Here is an 18,849-nt window from a genome sequence, read left to right as displayed (position 1 = left end):
ATCAAGTCATGCCAACAGATATATAAGGAAAGGGTAAGTGGAACTTTGAATGAAGCATATGTAACCACATGCCTCAAAGAATTGGCACTTTGAATGATGCAATTGACAGTATCAAAATTTAATAATAAGCTTATTTTCATAAAAATTGTATAAACTTAGCACATTGCAATAAATGCATTCGACATATCAATTCCATATGTATACATGGCATAAACATATTCTATTTTGTATAAAGATGATATAGCAGCACATTTCCAGTTAGAGTAACAATTTCCTATATGGACAAGGCATAATGTATACAAAACATAAATAGATTGCAATTCATGTATTATACAAAGATGATCCAGCAGTCCAATTTGATTAACCATATGTAAGCAAATTGATGTACTCCATATTCTGAAGGTATTGAGAACAGACAGGCATATGAAGTGAAAGTTAAATAAGTAGTATGTAAATAAGTAGTATGTTAAAACATGGATACATCCTGTATTGCTCTATGCGTTTCACTGCAAAGGAACTTCCTCAGGTGCGGATGTGTCAACAAGTCTGAGAACAAATTATTATATATATATATATATATATATATATATATATATATATATATACCAATGTGGTCTGACATTAAACTCAATGATTAGAGAAGGATTGGATAAAGAAGGAAAGGAATATCCAATCCTCATTACTTACATAGGGCTAAGGTCAAAGCCATGCGAACTGGTGTGATTTGTCTGTCCGGGAGCTGAGGTATGAACCCATTTACAGAACGGACTCCAACAAAGTGTCCCTAAAACATAAAAGTCTCCATGTAAACAATAAGTGATAGTGGGGGTAATGACATCAAACTTATCTAGAAGGGTAATATATTGTATGACTTGCATAAAAAAGTATACTGGTATAAAATAATATGAACATGTTGCCATTAAAAAGGTATGGGAAAGATAAAGAGTGAAGGAATAAGTGAAACTGCTCAAGGAGGATCAAAGAGTCATGACCCAATGTGAAAAGAGAGAAAAAATAAAATAATAAAATAAAATGATAAAACAAATATTGCAAAATCCATAAGGTATGTTGCCCAAAAAGGCAAGATGCAAGTGAACGTATTAATACAAAAGAAAATCCGGTGACCCCAAAATAATTACCCTATGTGTGGTAAGGTTCATGTGTGATGTGTGCCGTGTCCAAATGTGCAACTCAAAAGGTTGTGACAGTGGACGGTATTGTATATGGGCATCCGACGCACATGCAGGTCCCTCCCAGCGTCACGCTCGCATGATAGATGAGGAAGGTCCTCGTCCGGGCGGCTTACACCGTCTGAGCTTGTACCAAAGTTCCCTACAAGAATCAGCACCATGGGCGCCTTGTGTTTGGACGCTTTTGCACTCTGCGCTAATTCATATGGGGCATTTTGGCACCAAGCTCAGACATCGTACGCTGCACATTTGGACACAGCACACATCACATATGGACCTTACATATGTTAATCATATTGGACTGCTGGATCATCTCTGTATAATACATACTGTAAATTGCAATCTATTTATGTTTTGTATACATTGTGCCTTGTCCATACCCTAACTGGAAATGTGCCGCTATATTGTCTTTTTACAAATTGTAATAAGTTTATGCAATGTATACATATGGAATTGATATGTCACATGCATTTATTGCAATATGCTAAGTTTATACAATTTTTATTATAATAAACATGTTATTATACTTTTGATACTGTCAATTGCCTCATTCAAAGTCACAATCCCCCCCCCCCCCCTCCTATTTTTGCCTCATGCCAACAGATGATGAAACTCTCTCCCTGAGTAGCTGGCAATGGGAGAGGATGCAAGCCAAGATGGATTCTTCGAGGTGGACACTGGGAGAACAAAGCTGTTGCAAGCTGGTACAGCAGGGGGACTGAAATGGTTGGGATGTCTGTATTTTTTGGGGGGATTTCTTTGTATTAGTTGATTCTCCTAGTGTTCCTCTGGGTGGTTTGTTAGGCTGATATATACTGATCAAGTCACTTTGTTGTAAGTGCAATTTTATCTTCCTATGCACTATCCAATGTGCTCTGTTTCTGCCTTTAATGTGGTTCTAAAGGCTAAAAGTATTTTAACTTCATGCAATTTATGCATGCAGTGTTAATTTAGTCGACTAAAATGACTAAAACATTTTAGTCGACTAAAATGACTAAAACATTTTAGTCGACTAAATGAATACTATTTTAGTCAACTAAAATACGACTAAATCTAAAACAATTACGATGACTAAAATACAACTAAAACTAAAAGCCATTTTAGTCAAAAGACTAAAATGAGACTAAAACTAAAATTCCATTTTAGTCAAAAGACTAAAATGAGACTAAAACTAAAATGCCATTTTAGTCAAAAGACTATGACTACAACTAAATTGCAATTACTGAAATGTACTGGAGATTTTAGTCGACTATAATGTACTGGAGATTTAGTCGACTAAATACGAATAAAACTAAACCAATTGCAGAAGACTAAAATGGGACTAAAACTAAAATGCCATTTTTTAGTCCTAAGAGTAAAATTAACACTGTGTGCATGAAGGAAAAAATTCTTTAGCATGCAGCTCCCCCCACAGCCCCCCAATACTTACTCAAACCTGATTGCGATCCAGCAATGCGCACAAGTTCAGCTGCTCTCTCAGGTCTAAGCTTCCTCAATGGCTCCTGCTGCTGTCAATCACAGCCAGTGAGGAGGGAGCAGAGGCTGAGCTGGGCTTGTCTTATGGACACACAGAGCAGGGCGCAAGAGCGGGCACACAAGTGCCCCCATAGCACTTGGAAAGGAGAAGAAGCCAGGCGTGCCAGCCGAAGACCCAAGGAGAGGAGGATTGGGCTGATAAGTATAACATGTGCTAGGGCAGTTCACTCACTGGTGTGCTGTGCTTTTGTTTATAGGCCAGATGTAGTAAATCAAGCTAAGGAGTTGATATACTAAATGGAAAAAGGAAAAATACACTTTGCAAGGAAATTCGACCCAGAGATTAGTAAATGTGGTCAAGTTTCACTTTGCAAAGAATACCCAATAAATTCACATAATTGGATGATAGAAGTGTGACCTCATTCACTAAGCTCTGGGGCCAATTCTCTCACAGAGTGAACAACCTATTTGCCTTTAGAATATCAACCCCAAAAGCCTGTGACTTAGCCAAAGGTCTGTAGATAGTATTCATACCAAATTTATTGGTGAATTTTATTGGAGAAATCTGCTCTTGTGCATTAACATGTCTAATTATATATAATGATGTTCAGTTTGAAAAATGTGTAGGATGAGAAGGGGCATTGATAAAAAGCTGGGAACCTGACACTCCCCGCAGAAAGCTATGCTGCACATTTTAGCACAAATGCCTTAGAACTAGATATTTGCATTGGCATAGTGTCTGACAGCATTTTAAAGACAAAGCCAATTTCTTTTTAGGCACCTTTCAAATGTTGAAGGGAACATGAGCAGGCCAACAGCAAGGACTCATCTTCTTATAGCCTACTGGATATGGAGATACCAGCCCAAATGAATGAATGAATGAATAAAAAAGAAGCAAACTATTCATTAAAATGGTTTTAAAAGCTAGACATTCTTACCGTAATGCATTCACTGAATTAAGGTGAAAAATGTCCCCACATTTATGTCACCCCCCTATATACTTGCCTGAGTCTCAATCCAGCGATGTGCCCGTCTGCAGGCGGTGGTCTGTGTTCCTTTCCTCACAAGCACAGAGGCAGCAGTAGGAGCCATTTGCTCCTGCTGCTGTCAATCAAACCCTATAAAGAAGAAGCAGAGGGTGGGGCAGAGCTGCGCATATCTATGGACACATATTGTACAGCTCGAGAGCAAGCCCACTCATCTGCTCCCACAGCAAGCAGTTTTCTATGGTGGCAGCCACAAAAGAGGATAAGCCAAGATCCCCAGCGGTGGACCACAGAAAGAAGGTTCGGAGCCACTTTGTGCAATGCCTTTGCACAGAGCAGGTAAGTATACCGTAACATGTTTATTTTAGAAAAAAAAATTCAAAACTTTACAACCACTTTTGGATAGAATACGGAATGGTTAAACCTCAGTTGTTGTTTTTTTTTTTTTTTGGGGGGGGGGGGGTCATATTGGGAGGATCTTCCTTCACTTTCTGTCCCAGAGATACAACAGGAAAGAAGCATTATCCCTTTCAGAAAGTTTTCATTACAATAGGTGTCCCCACTGAAAGATTTACTTTCATCTCTAGTTCTGCCAACAACTTTAACATTTTTCTATTACGTTATGTTCTGTTTCAGTGACAATGGTCAATAGGACAAATAGTAAATGAGGATCTTCAGGTGCCACATACAGCAATAAACACCTTACAGAGGTTCTAACCATACAATATCCCAAACACAAACGTTTTGGCTATACATACACAGATACACTTTAAATCTACAAGTCTGTGTGAATAAATTGTCACAGCATAAAGTAATAATAAATATAAAAAAAAAAAAAAAGCTGTGCACTTTATCATTAGAGTCAAATGATTTTGCCTAGGCTGTAATGATGTCAGAAGTCCAACGCAGGTAGGAAGAAGCGGTTACTACAGACTACAACATTGTATCTTTTGGCAAGTCACAAGGTGAGAGGTAAACCCAAGTCCTGCACAGGCATTAGGATTTACAAGATTATGTCATCTTGAAGCCACCCTCTAAGGCCGCGTACACACGGGCGGACTGTTTGCCCAACTTTGTCCGCTGAACAGTGTTTGGGCGGACAGTCCGCTCGTGTGTGGGCTTTCAGCGGACAGTTTCAGCGGACAGTTGGACGGACAAGGTTTTTCGGAATTTCCGAAAAACTGTCCGCTGAAACCATGTCCGCTCATGTGTAGGCTTGTTCGTCAAACAAAGTTCAGCGCATGCTCAGAAAGGATTTTCACGCCGAAAGCTATAATGCAGTGTATAGGACGTCGTATTTTTCGTCCCGTCGTACGTGCCGTTCACGTCATCGCGCACGGTTTCAGCAAACTGTTCGTTCGTCGTGTGTGGCCATGTCCGTCCATGCTAATTTTGAGCGGACTGTTTGCCGAAACTGTTGGACGGACAAAGTTGGGCGAACAGTCCGCGCGTGTGTACGCGGCCTTAGTCCAGGAAGATACTGACTATGGATAATGGCTGAACGAAGATGGTTCCAACTTTTTCATAAAGAAAGCAGATAAAGGCTTTGTCAGGGAGTTCTTTTTCTGTAAGAGATAATAAATGCATATACTCTAAGTATTACACTTACACATTACTTTAAATGCATACATTTAATATTTAAAATACATTCGAAAAGAAGACCTTGATATGGCTAATATTTGTTTGTTTATTTCTTACCTCCCCTTGTATCATCTGTATCCCTATCCATTCCCTTTCCTCCTCCTCCTATGGAGTTCTTAGTAAACCTTCCTTAGCCATGTGTAAGAGCCTATGCTTCTGATACTTTCTCTACCTTAAAAATGCATTACAATTATGGTTGCATTACCAATGGGAATTTTAATAATATTACCAATGGCAATATTTGTTTGTTTATGATGTTTAACTGCGAACTGCTCCTTTTTTATTTGTTTAATTTAACTCATCTGCTCTCTAATGTACAATCTACTGGGATAGATGTAGGTTGGTCCCCAAAAAAATAATAAAACAGTTTGACGGTTTCCTTATGTTTCCTTAAAATAAAGTATTTTAAAATTGTATTGATAAATGCATATTAGATTATAAACTTTCTCGAGTTCTTGGCTAATCCAGGAAAAGCACCTATAGTGATTCCATTTATACATTTTTGCCAAGCACTAAATGACTAATTATAGCAGGTACCATTCATGTGATATGTACAGGCAGCACCTCCCAGCTTTCCAATTATAGTCTTATTTGATCTTCGTCATATCCTTAATGTAACAAAATGCCTTATTAGTTCCTGGGTGAATCAATATAATGGATTGATCATTTATTCTACCTTAGGCAGAGCCACAAATGGCATAAAATGAAAGGTTGAAATAGTTGGCAGGGCAGTTTTGTATTTACATATTGGAACAAACACTGTCTTGTAATATTGATTTTCTCCTATGAGCAGATTCTACAGAGTACAGATGAAAGCTACTCAGACAGCATCAGACATCAAGACAATGCTTTCTCCCTCCACACAATCAAACACGGTTAGTGAAACCATATATTTGTTTTTTGTAGTCATCAGCCTTATTTGTTAAGTAACCTAGATTCTCTATTTTGGGTTTGCTGTTCCAAAGATACATTTGAAAAAAATAACTGTAGTCTCAGAAATGCAATACAAATATATTCACCCAAGTGCTAGAAATGCATTGCATTTTTATTTATTTCTCTTTGACTGCAAAAAAGTGGGCATGTTCATACGGAATTTACAATAAACTATATAAATTAAGCTTCCATTCTCACCATTCCATGATCAAGAGAAAGGGTCTCTGTTGAATAGTTATACTGAATAAATATGTGTCAGTCATTCTATAGAGCTCTTTTAATTATTTGTCAAAGGGAAACTACATCTTCTTTATTTTTTTATTTAGCAAGTATACATTTTGAGTTAACATTGTAACATCTAATGCCGCGTACACACGATCAAACAAGCGGGTGGAAAAGTACGGCAAACTCAAGTCCGCCGGACAATCCCACCGTGTGTAGCCTCCGGCATACTTTTTTGACCCGAAAGTACAGCGGACTTAGAAAGTAGTTTTGCATTTCAATCTTCCTGCCGGACTCGCATTTCGACGGACAATCCGGCCGTGTGTGTGCCAGTCCGCCGTACTTTTGAAATGAGCGGACTTCGAGTCAACATCTCCAGGAGAAGAAGAAGGAGAAGAAGAATGGACGGCGGCAGCGGCGACGACAGAAGACCGGGCCACCGCTTGTAAAAGAGCTATAAGAAGGCGCGGTTGCCCGGCAGAAGAACCGAAGTCGGAAGAAGAGGCCAGCGGCGAGGAGAAATCCGGGCTCCTCCGCTAGCAAAAGAGCTAGCAGAAGATAGCGGAGGAGTTCGGCGAGAATACCCCCCCGAAGACGGAAGACCCCCAGAGCTGTGCAATTAACTATTTTATCTTGTGTGTTGTGTTTTTTTTGTACTTTATTTTACAGGTGAATGGGTAGGGGTACATTGTACCCCATACTCATTCACATAGGGTGGGGGGCCGGTATCCAGGGGCCCCCTTATTAAAGGGGGCTCCCGGATTCCGATAAGCCCCCTGCCCGCAGACCCCGACAACCAACGGCCAGGGTTGTCGGGAAGAGGCCCTTGTCCTCATCAACATGGGGACAAGGTGCTTTGGGGTGGGGGGGCCTGGTACGGCTCAGGGGGGGTCACTCGCTCGCCCCCCCTTTCCTGGCCGGCCTGGTAGCGTGCTCGGACAAGGGTCTGATGTGGACCTTGGGGGGACCCCCACACCGTTTTTTTCGGCGTTGGGGTTCCCGTTTAAGTCCATAGCAGGTGGCGGTGCCAGCGACGTCTCCTTCGCGGGCCCCGCCTACCTGGAGACGCGCTCGAAATGAGCGGACTTTCCTCCACGTGTGTGGTCGAGTCCGTTCATTTCAAAAGTACGGCAGATAGTACGGCGGACTTAGTACGCCGTATTAGTCCGCTGAAAAAGTGCCATGGGTAGGCAAGTAGCCCGTTCGGAAATTCCGAAGGACAGTCTGGCGGGAAGTCCGCCAGACTAAGTCCGTTGGATAGTCCGCTACATGTGTACGCGGCATAAAAGTTATGTTAGACAAGGATCCATATTTTAAGGGCTTATTATTCTGGATTCTTATGACTGGATTTAATCTATTGATTTTTAAATACAAATTTTAGTGGGCATCAAGGAACTTTATTAGTGAAAAAAAATACATGATCTTACATGAAAGGTATACGATAAATTGTCTAATACAGATGAGCTTGGCATCCTCCAAACTCATCTCTAGCCAAACACTAAATTTGCACGCCTTATATTTTACTCCAGTGAGTTGCAGGGTGGGTTATTCCCAAAAGGAAGTGGGCTGCAGGGTGAGATTATTGAAGAAGAGGAAAAGCCATGGAATGAATTGGCAATTGTAAGTATGCATTTAATATATGGCAAAGGAGCTTCCTACCCTGGTAGTTCTGGGCAATGATTATGGATGAGTTGAATGTATTTGCATTCAATTTGAGCCAGATTCAATGTACATTACAAAGTTTGGGTGCCAAATCTGAACTCCATGGAAATAAAAACATGCCTGGAGGATATCCTTAACCTGCTTGTGAAGTGGTGTATCTGTACAATGTATGCAATTTGCTGCAGTAAAACAGATAATTTCAAAGAAAAAAACGTTGTGCAAATTGCAGGCAAATTACTATTCTCTGCTGCCTACTTCAGTTTGAAAACACTGCAGCCAGGGATTCCCTTTATCTATACCAGACTCTTCTCCTAGATCAAGGTCTGATATACACTATATTAATAAAAAAGTATTGGGCCGCCTGCCTTTACACGCACATGATGGCAGTCTTAGTCTGTAAGGTTCAATATTTAGTTGGCCACCCTTTGCAGCTAAAACAGCTTCAGTTCTTCTGAGAAGGCTGTCCACAAGGTTTAGGAGTGTGTCTATGGGGATGTTTGACCATTCTTTCAGAAGCGATTTGTTAGGTCAGGCACGGATGGTCAAACATTTCCAAAGCCACACGCCTAAACCTTGCGGACAGCTTTCCCAGAAGAGTTGAAGCTGTTAAAGCTGCAAAGGGTGGGCCAACTCAATATTGAACCGGATGGACTAAGCCCTTGTACACACGGTTGGAGAATCTGTCGGAATGAGTCTTATCGGACCGTGTTGTCAGATAATCCGACTGTGTGTGGTATGCATCAGACTGATTCCGTCCGAATCTTCGTCCGACCCAATTTTCCAACATGTTGGAAAGATTTCCCGACCAACTGGGCCGGACGGACCTAATCCGATCATGTGTAGAGCATTTTCATCGGACCAAGTGCCACGCATGCTCAGATCAAATTCCTACATCAAAGCTATTGGCTACTAGCCTGAATGTAGTCCCATCGTAATGAAATTACGTCATCACGTTCTGAAAGATCGGATTTTTCGCCAACTTGGCCCGACCGTGTGTATGCAACAGTTTCAGACATAATCCGTCGGACTAAATCCGACGGGCAAAATCCGACGGATTTGGTTGGCAAAATCTCCGACCGTGTGTACGTGGGCTTAGACTGGGATGCCATTAAAGTTCATGTGAGTGTAAAGGCAGGTGGCCCAATACTTTTTGTAATATAGTGTAGATGTTAGTGGGGGAACCCACAGAAAAATAAAATGGCACTAGTTTTCTCCCTAAAATACAAACCTGACCCTTAGACTCTGTGGTTTCCCTGACTAGACCAAAACACATCAGCATATCAGCATTCACCTGCAGTGCCTCCTAACTTTCCGCAATGACCCACAAGCAGAAAGAGTCTTCTCACCCAAACAAACTATAAAATTTCTTCCCGCCGGTGGCTTGAGGTGCAATCTAAGATGGCTCCAGCGGCCGCTCTCTGGACTCCTCCGGCAGATCTCTCTCAGTCACACCGAGCCCATGCTCACAGGTCGGCACTTGCCTGATGCCTATATGCCACTGTCTCCCAGCCTGGCAAAATCCAAACTCCCGCAAGGCTACTGACATCCACAATGTTAAGGTGAGCACATGTCAGGATTCTTTGGAAGACATGAGGGAGCTGGTGGAAACAATCAATACTTTTCCCACTTCCAACCAGCCCATCTCAGATACTACTTTTCAGAGCATGCACGGCGCTTTCATCATCATCTGACGAAGGAGCCATGCATGCTCTGAAACGCGTTACCACCCAACACCTTCACTTGATGTTACATCGGCCGCATGCATTGCAACTTTGTTCCAGAACCCGGAACGCCTCATCGAATCTTCACCTCCTCGCTCATCCATGTCCCCAGGGAGTCTGACATCTGCAGGATGTCTCTCTCTCTACCCCAGATGAGGATTACAGAGACCCGCATGAGGACTAATCATTACTGTATATGCCTCAGACTCTCTTGTAAGTGTTTTAATCCCATTATGCCTGTAATAAATATTTTAACCACTGCACTTAGAGGTGCCTTTCCTTTTCCTTTATGACCCTCCAGAGCTGCTTCTTCTCTACAAAGTGTTGCCTTCAGTGTCATCTCTCCAATGCTACTAAGGCCCGGATACCCAGCCTCACCAGAGTGCCCTCATCTCTCCCTTTTTTTTTGCACAATGTAAAAGTGCAAATCCTTATTGCCAGTGACAAAAGCACTGCACAATCATAATATTTTGTACAGCATTGGGACACCCAGCAAAGCTAACTATCACCCACGATGGTAATTCCTCAGTGATCACTAGACTTGATGAAGGCCTCATGCTACTTTGCTCCTGGGACATCTTGTCTGATCATCCTCCTGAGGGAACCCCCTTTAGGTTGTATACCTCGGAGCAACTGGAAAGTAGTGGTACACAAGAGGAAAAATCAAAAGCAGAATACCTGACCACCTTGGTCACAAACCTATGGTAATCTAGCTGATTCCTGAAGCACTATGGAGCTTACAGTGCACAAAATCCCCTTTGAGAAATGTGAAGTAAATCTGCCATTAGATTTACATTGGAATCTTCGTTTTTATCTTGTTGGACTTTTCTACAATGTTTTACTTCTTTCTTTTATTGTTCTTTTTTATTACTGGTCTGACCTACCCAAGATGGATCGTGTTTCTATTGAGGAATGTCAACTTCATCCTCGTCAAAGTTCCCAGGTTTCTGGATACCGGTCCCTGCTGTAGATGACAAGGTTCCTTTGAGGTATCATTATTCTTATTTGACTGACAGATATGGTACCTAAAATAGTGTCTTTCAAAGTGCATGGATTAAACCATTTGTCAAAAAGATACTCGGTCTGGAAAAAAGCCCTTCAACTTCACTCTGACATCCTGTGCATACAGGAGACACATTTTTTGGATTCTAAACCCTCTTTTTACCACAATAACTTTCCGTGCACATTTATGGCATTGGCACCTAAGAAGCAAAAGGGTGTGCTTATCGTCACTAAAAATACCATTGCCTTTACCCCCCCCCCCCCCCCCCCCAAGAGATACATTCAGACTCATAAGGGAGATATTTGATTCTGGTTGGAGAACTCAACAACAGACTGTACACAATTGTTAATATACATATATGTGCCCAACAGTCACCAACTTCACTTTATGAGGAAGATGTTTTGCAAAATTAACACAATTAGGAAGGCTTCTTTGATAATGTATAGAAACTACAATCTTTCAGTGAACTACAAGATGGACACTACCTCCAAGTCTAAACACCCTCTGCCTATGTTACCCTTGCTGAGTATGTTTATGATGCCTGGAGGTGTCAGCACTCAAATGAACGTGACTACACTTTTCACTCCTCCAGACATAATTCTTACTTACCCCCAGGTCCTTTTCCATCCTAGATTCCCCCAGAGGTCCCCCCCCCCACTGTATAGATTGCATTCATATTTTCGCCACCCAAATGCATTATTTTACATTTTTCTACATTGAACCTCATTTGCCATGTAGTTGCCCTCCCCATAAATTTGTTCAGATCTTTTTGCAAGGTTTCCACATCCTGTGGAGAAGTTATTGCCATGCTTAGCTTAGTATCGTCCACAAATACAGAGATTGAACTGTTTACCCCATCCTCCAGGTCGTTTATGAACAAATTAAATAGGATTGGTCTCAGCACAGAACCCTGGGGGACCCCACTACCCACCCCTGACCATTCTGAGTACTCCCCATTAATAACCACCCTCGCCCTTGTTGCCAGTTTTCAATCAAAGTACTCACCCTATGGTCCATGCCAATGGACCTTATTTTGTACAGTAAACGTTTATGGCGAACTGTGTCAAATGCTTTTGAAAAATCCAGATACACCACATCCACGGGCCTTCCTTTATCTAGATGGCAACTCACCTCCTCATAGAAGGTTAATAGATTGGTTTGGCAAGAATGATTTTTCATGAATCACTGCTGATTACTGCTAATGATATTGTTCTCATTACTAAAATCTTGTATATAGTCCCTTATCATCCCCTCCAAGAGTTTACATACTATTGATGTTAGGCTAACTGGTCTGTAATTCCCAGGGATGTATTTTGGGCCCTTTTTAAATATTGGTGCTATATTGGCTTTTCTCCAATCAGCTGGTACCATTTCAGTCAGTAGGCTGTCAGTAAAAATTAGGAACAATGGTCTGGCAATTACTTGACTGAGTTCCCTAAGTACCCTCGGGTGCAAGCCATCTTGTCCCAGTGATTTATTAATGTTAAGTTTCCCAAGTCTAATTTTAATTCTGTCCTCTGTTAACCATGCAAGTGCTTCCTGTGATGTGTCATGAGGATAAACACTGCAGTTTTGGTTACTGAAGCCCCCCCGAATTCCCTCATGAAGACTGAATACTGTCATGGTTATGCAGTGATCTTCCTGTGTTTGCTTACCTTCCCCCATGTCTTCAGACTAATAGGTCAGCCACTTCCCCCTGGTGGTTTTTATAACCTCTCCTCTAAGCATGGCTCCACCCCAGGCCCTATCAGGGAGCCCTATATTAACCTGTGCTCTGCAGGCCATCAGTGCTTATCAACCATTGTGTATTCCTTTGTGTGTTAGCTTCCTGTTTCCTGCCATGTGCTCTGCTTCTGTTTTCCGTTACCGACTTTGGCGTGTCTTGACTATCCCTGTTTGCCTGTGATCCTGACCTTTTGGCGTGTACCCGACTATTCTTGTCTGCTTGTGGCCCCAACCTTGGCTTTGTCCCTCACCATCCCTATCTTCCTGTTGCCTACTGTGGGTGTGAGCTGGGGGACCCTGGGGGTCGCGACCTGGAGCCAGTTGCAGCCAAGTCCATCCTCACCACTGGAGGCGCTGGTGAATACCTGCTGGCTCTTAGACTCCACGCCCCAGGGAATCTTACGCTCTAACCCCAGTGGGATCTGTCCCCCGTCTGCAGCAGTCAGCCGTAGGGTCCACAACCTTGCGGTGCACTCCTGATCCCTACGGTGTGCACCTGTCACCTCGCCTCAAGGTGACCTGACAAATACCTTCGCTATCTCCCCATCCTTTGTAACCAGAGGTCTTTCCTCATTCTTTATGGGGGCCAATATGGTCTGTCCTCCCTTTTTTGAACCTTAAGAACCTCAAGATTTTATACGGCAGATACACTTTATCACTATATATATATATATATATATATATATATATATATATAATAGCTATGTTTGTTGATCTGGATATATTCTTCAGGGTTTAGCAAGGATTCATTGTCGTTCACTGTTAGTACCTAAATTTGGGTTTGCCCTTTAAAGCTGAGCAAAGCGCACCTGAGATGGCCTTTACCTGGAAATAACAGTGATTGGCCAGCTACTTGTTGCCCATGTATAAAGCACCTGTTGCCTTATGAAACACAGCACTGTAGAAAACTAATGGGGGGATTTACTAAAGCTGGAGCACACAGAATCTGGTGCAGGTGTGCATAGTAACCAATCAGCTTTCAAATTCAGCTTGTTCAATTAAATTTTATCAATAAAACCTAGAAGCTTATTTGTTACTATGTACAGCTGCTTCAGATTCTGTGTGCTCCGGTTTCATTCATTTAGGGTTTGAACCTGCTTTAACCAGTTCCCGCCCAACATATTGTACAATATTGTACACATACAATGCCAGCTGGACGGAACTGCTCTTGTTCTGGGAGTACGACATATGACGTCCTCCCATTCTTGCTGTGTATGTATGACATGGTGTATGGCGATACAGGGAGGATAAGATGATGACATAGGAGGGGGCTGTTCTCCTTCAAATAGTAGTGGAAGGCTGCTCCTAATTAAGCAAGTGTTTGCACCTGCACTGCCTGCATATAGTAGTCAGTTTCAGTATGACACAGGAGGTTGGGGAAATGCTGTAATTAGTGTGTAATTAGTGTGAAATGCATTATAAGACCCCTTTCACACTGCAGCACCACTAAAACTGCACCAAAGTACCAGTCGTTTTAAGGGTGCATTAGCGACGTTTTAGCAGCACTTTTCGGGTGCTAGCAGGATGGATTTTTTAGGGTCACGTGACAACATGACCGTAAAGAAAAGGAAAAGCATCTTGTTTTTGAGGAGCTTTCAAATCACTTTAAGGAGTTTTGGAAGAGCTGCCCATTCATTTCAATGGGTAGGGGCATTTTGGGGGCGCTATTTATAGTGCTCTCAAACTGCCTCAAAGATGCTGCTTGCAGGACTAAACACTCCCACCCCACTCAATGTGACCTACTGATGTTGTCACTGTTTATAGACCAACTGGACATTATGTGAAAATGAAAAATTAATTAAATAATTTTCCAGTAAATTGAGTGAAACTAAAGGATTGACAAATTAATCTCAATATTAACACAAATTAACACAAATCTCAATCTCAATATATCTTAAATAAATTCATAAGTAATCATGAATAAATACCTATAAGTGTATAAATAATTATTATATAAAAAATAAATAAATAAATAAATTTGAATGAATTAATCAAGTCCCAGTGACAGATTGGTTAAATAAGGTAAGTAGAGAAAATAGAAAAATAGAAAAACAATGTGCACAAAAATGTGAAATAATAAACCCACACCCTAAAATGAAACAATCCAACAGAGTCCTTGCAGTGAGAGGAATATCCCTTTAAGATGATGCCAATCAATCGTGCAATCCTCCTTCACCAAACCAAAAGTGCTGATCACCGGTAAGAATGCACACTTACCAGAAAGGGGCGTGTAAATGCTCACTAAGTATATGAATGGGGTCACCCGAACCACACGATTCTGACCAGAGTTTATTGCAAAGCTTATTGCGGAAAAATCCCAGGAGATTTTCATATAGGCAGGTAGCAATTCAGATGGTGACTCGAAAGACATAAATAAAAATGCCTCCCGTAGCTTAAAACAGGAGGACAACTTTTATTTAGATAAAACAAAATACTCACAAACAAAAATTAATTAATACATTTTTCGTTTTCACATAATGTCCAGTTGGTCTATAAACAGTGACAACATCAGTAGGTCACATTGAGTGGGGTGGGAGTGTTTAGATAGAGCAGCCACATATTTTTATACGTACTGATTTTTTGGATGTGTATCACATTCTGGTAGCTGCAGCTTTAGTTGTGTGGTGGTTTATTTCTTTCTTTTTTCCTTTTTTTCTTTTTTTAGATTAGAGAGCAGTAATTTTTTACTTTTTTTCTGTTGGCATCTGAACTTTGTTTGCTAACCAAAAATATATTTCTTCCATTTATTTTTATTTTTGCTGTATGAGTCACAATAATCCATGTAGCTCAAGCTTCACCTATCATTTCTTTTTTTGTCAGACTCTTCTTTGCTGACATGACTTGTTTTATGTTTAAAACAAATGCCATGTAATACAGTGGTAAGCAAAGGATTTAACCTGTGCAAAGGGTGTAGGACAGTCTAAAAGGTATAAATATTCAACACTTTCCATTTGATCTTCAAAATTGAACTTCAGACTAAGCCCCTCAGACATACCGACCACAAAATCTGACAGATTTTTTCCAACAGATTTTGTCCGAAACTTGTGTTGCATACACACGGTCGGACAAAGCTGTCGGAAAATCCGATTGTTCGGAACGTGATGATGTTTGTTCCTTACAAAGGGACTACATCGAGGCTAGTAGCCAATAGATAATATGACAGCCTCCCTGTCATTATCATATTCTCTGCAAAATCCAACTCCGCTCTCTCCTAGGGCCCTACAGCCACGCTCCAGTACTGGGCTTCTGCTTTGTCTTCCACAGTTCACACCCCTCTGTTCCCATTGGCTGGGGAGAAGCTGTGAGCCATTTCCTGAATGTAGAAGAGCACCAGGTGAGAACATCCCAGGATGGGGAAGTGTATGTGCTGTGTGCTGGCAACATGGAATAATAACCGAGCTCAGTGAGGCAAGAGAAGGAGAGTGCCATCCTGTAGCCACGATGGAACCGATGCCACTGGTGAGGTATGACACTGCTCAGTGTCTCCTAGCAACCAGCTGGGATTATCTGTACCCCCCACCCAGGGATGTCTTCTTACCCCACTTCCTTGACAACTGAGGAAAAGACACACACCTCCGGGAAGTGGCCTTCCCCCAACACCTGCCAACACTGACAGAGAAACTGCTAAAACAAATCCCTTAACACCTCCTGAGGGGCCCCTGAGGTTCTGCAGGCTCCAGATTTTGTGTCACATGGCTTTTCCCTCCCAAAGCCCCCTGACCACCCCCTCCACCCTGCATGCTATGCCCGGCTGCTGAGCTCCTTTCCCAGTACAGCACTCTATACTGTTCCTCCTCTGCATGGCTGAAATCACAAATCGTTTACAACACAGCCAGTCAGCCACGATCTGCACAGGGTGTATCTGCCTACTGCAACTACACTGTCGTTCCAACCAGAGAATTTAACATGTCTGAAGGGCAACATAAACGCCAGGTACACCCTGTGAAGACTGACAGACTGTGTGTAATGGAATGTGATTTCAGTCCTTGTAGTGTGGGGGGCTGTATACAGTGCTGGGATGGGAAAAAACTCTGCCAAGTGACCTGCTAGGGGTTCCTGTCCTCTGATTCTCCAGCAGTGATCCCTGTCCTCTGATTCTCCAGCGGTGATCCCTGCCCCTGATTCTCCAGTGGTCATCCCTGTCCCCTGATTCTCCAGCGGTAATCCCTGTACTCTGATATAAGGAGAAACTCTGGGAACTCAAAACTCTTAAACCACTTTGAGTATCTTGGCATGCGGTGGATGTATCTGCACTCACGTTGGAAGTAGTGGGGGGCCCAGGTCAACTTTTACATCGGGGCCCACAATCTTCAAGCTACGCCTCTGAGTGCTGTCCTACTCTCTTCCAGTCTGACATGCAGGGATAATAGCAGGCAAATATCAGGACAGATTCCAGGATATATGCAAATTCTATGTAAAATAAATTTCATAATTTTCAATGTATACATAACCTAATTATTGTTTTATATCCACCCAGAATTTTTTTAATGCAACCAAAGCATGGTTATGGTAACTGCAACCTCCACAAAATCTCAAAAGGACTCAAATTGACACTTAAGTTAAACGTATAAAGCTAGATAACAATGTTGTAATGTTCGGTAATGTTCCATGGAATTTTACACTTACGTAGAGATAAAGAACTCTTTTTCGAAACAATGGAAAAATACAACAAATCTATGATTTGGAACTAAGCCCTCTCTATGCTTTAGTGCTTGCGTACAGCTCATTGCATTGATTATTCTGTACTCACAAGGCAAGCATTTGAATGACAGGATCTGCTAGAAAATTGAGCAATATTTTTGCTTTTATGCATATGAGTGAACTGAACTGGGCCAAGATGAATGTTGCTTATAATACAGGAGCACATTATGCAGAAATAAGAGGCACAAGACAAGAGATGAATGAGATGTACAAGTGATTACACTATGCTTGTATGACCTTGTATTGCTTCATTCTACACACTTGTGATGATACGATTATACAATCAAAGTCTGCTCGCAAATAAACATGTTATCTTTGCATATTTTCTTCATTTATTTTTTTCTGTGCAGAAATATATAAAACTTTCATGGTGCCTTCAATAAAATATGGCAAATGTGGAGGATTTCAACCATGAAGCAAATCATTTTTGTTTTATATGCAAGTGGGATCTCCGCTCGCCTAGATTTACTAGCAGAAGGAAAACTGAATCACCTTTAATTGCAAACTTTATGATAATGATTACCTTCAGAGCACTTGAATTATACAACAAAAAGATAAGAAAATAATCAAAGAAAAACAAGGGAACCCAAAAAAAAAAAAAACAGGCCAGCATCATAAGGTTAGCAGCTAGTTTACCTTAATTTGCTCCAGAAGAACCACTGTCTTTTAAATCTTGTTCAGATATATCAGTGTAAGAGACCAGTTTAAATCAAAACTCAATTCCCAGGATTAGTGAAGTTTTACAAATAGTTCATAGTGATGAGAAAATGTGTCTAGATAGTCGGGGTGTTCGTCAAACCCATTGTGAAATCCAAATATTGTAAGCTTGATTCAGAACCCTATTGAAGTCTGGGGGGGGGGAGCAATCTTGAAAATAACTTTTGCCCATTTTCAAAGTTGATACGCAAAGGATTGAAGGATTGTCAAAAAATGGCATGGGTAGGTGAGTACTGCCATGGAGGACATGTACCGATGCAGACATTTTAAAAAAAATACCTTACAGTGGGAAGAGGGTCAACCTTTTAATTTGACTTCAAGGGTGGCATGGGAGAAACATGAATCCTTTTAACTGCATGCTTGGGGGATGTGTTGAAGCTGTATGTGGTGTTACAATATTCACAGACAGTATTAGCATTCTGGCTTCATGTGTTTTTATTTTGTAACTGACTTTCTCATTTACATTACTACTTAGTTTAAATGGAACATTTAGCAATCTATGAGTACTATGGGAGGACACTGGATTAGAAGAGAAGATATTCAATTGAGGCACATAATAAACGGATATAGATGGATGGAGGTACCGCCAGCTCAGACATTTTGTCTCATCATTACCACAAGTAAATATCTCACAGATATATAAGATGCTGGGAGAAGTGGATGAGACGGAGGTACCTATATATATATATAAAAAAATGGGAAGAAGAAATAGGGCCACGAGGGGAGAAACAGAATATAGAAAAAATCTTGCACCTAACACACGGGATATCTAAAAATCTTCGTTTGCCAATCACTGAGAATTTTGGCTGGAGCTTGCCTAGTCGGTTGGGAGGGAGGCGAAGCCGGATCAGGAGGCAAAATTTGCCAATTTC

The sequence above is a fragment of the Lithobates pipiens genome, unplaced genomic scaffold (assembly GCF_037356315.1).
Source record: "Lithobates pipiens isolate NorthernLeopardFrog02 unplaced genomic scaffold, aLitPip1_a1.2 Scaffold_23, whole genome shotgun sequence".
NCBI lineage: Eukaryota > Metazoa > Chordata > Amphibia > Anura > Ranidae > Lithobates > Lithobates pipiens.
Note: the sequence above shows the minus strand (reverse complement) of the source record.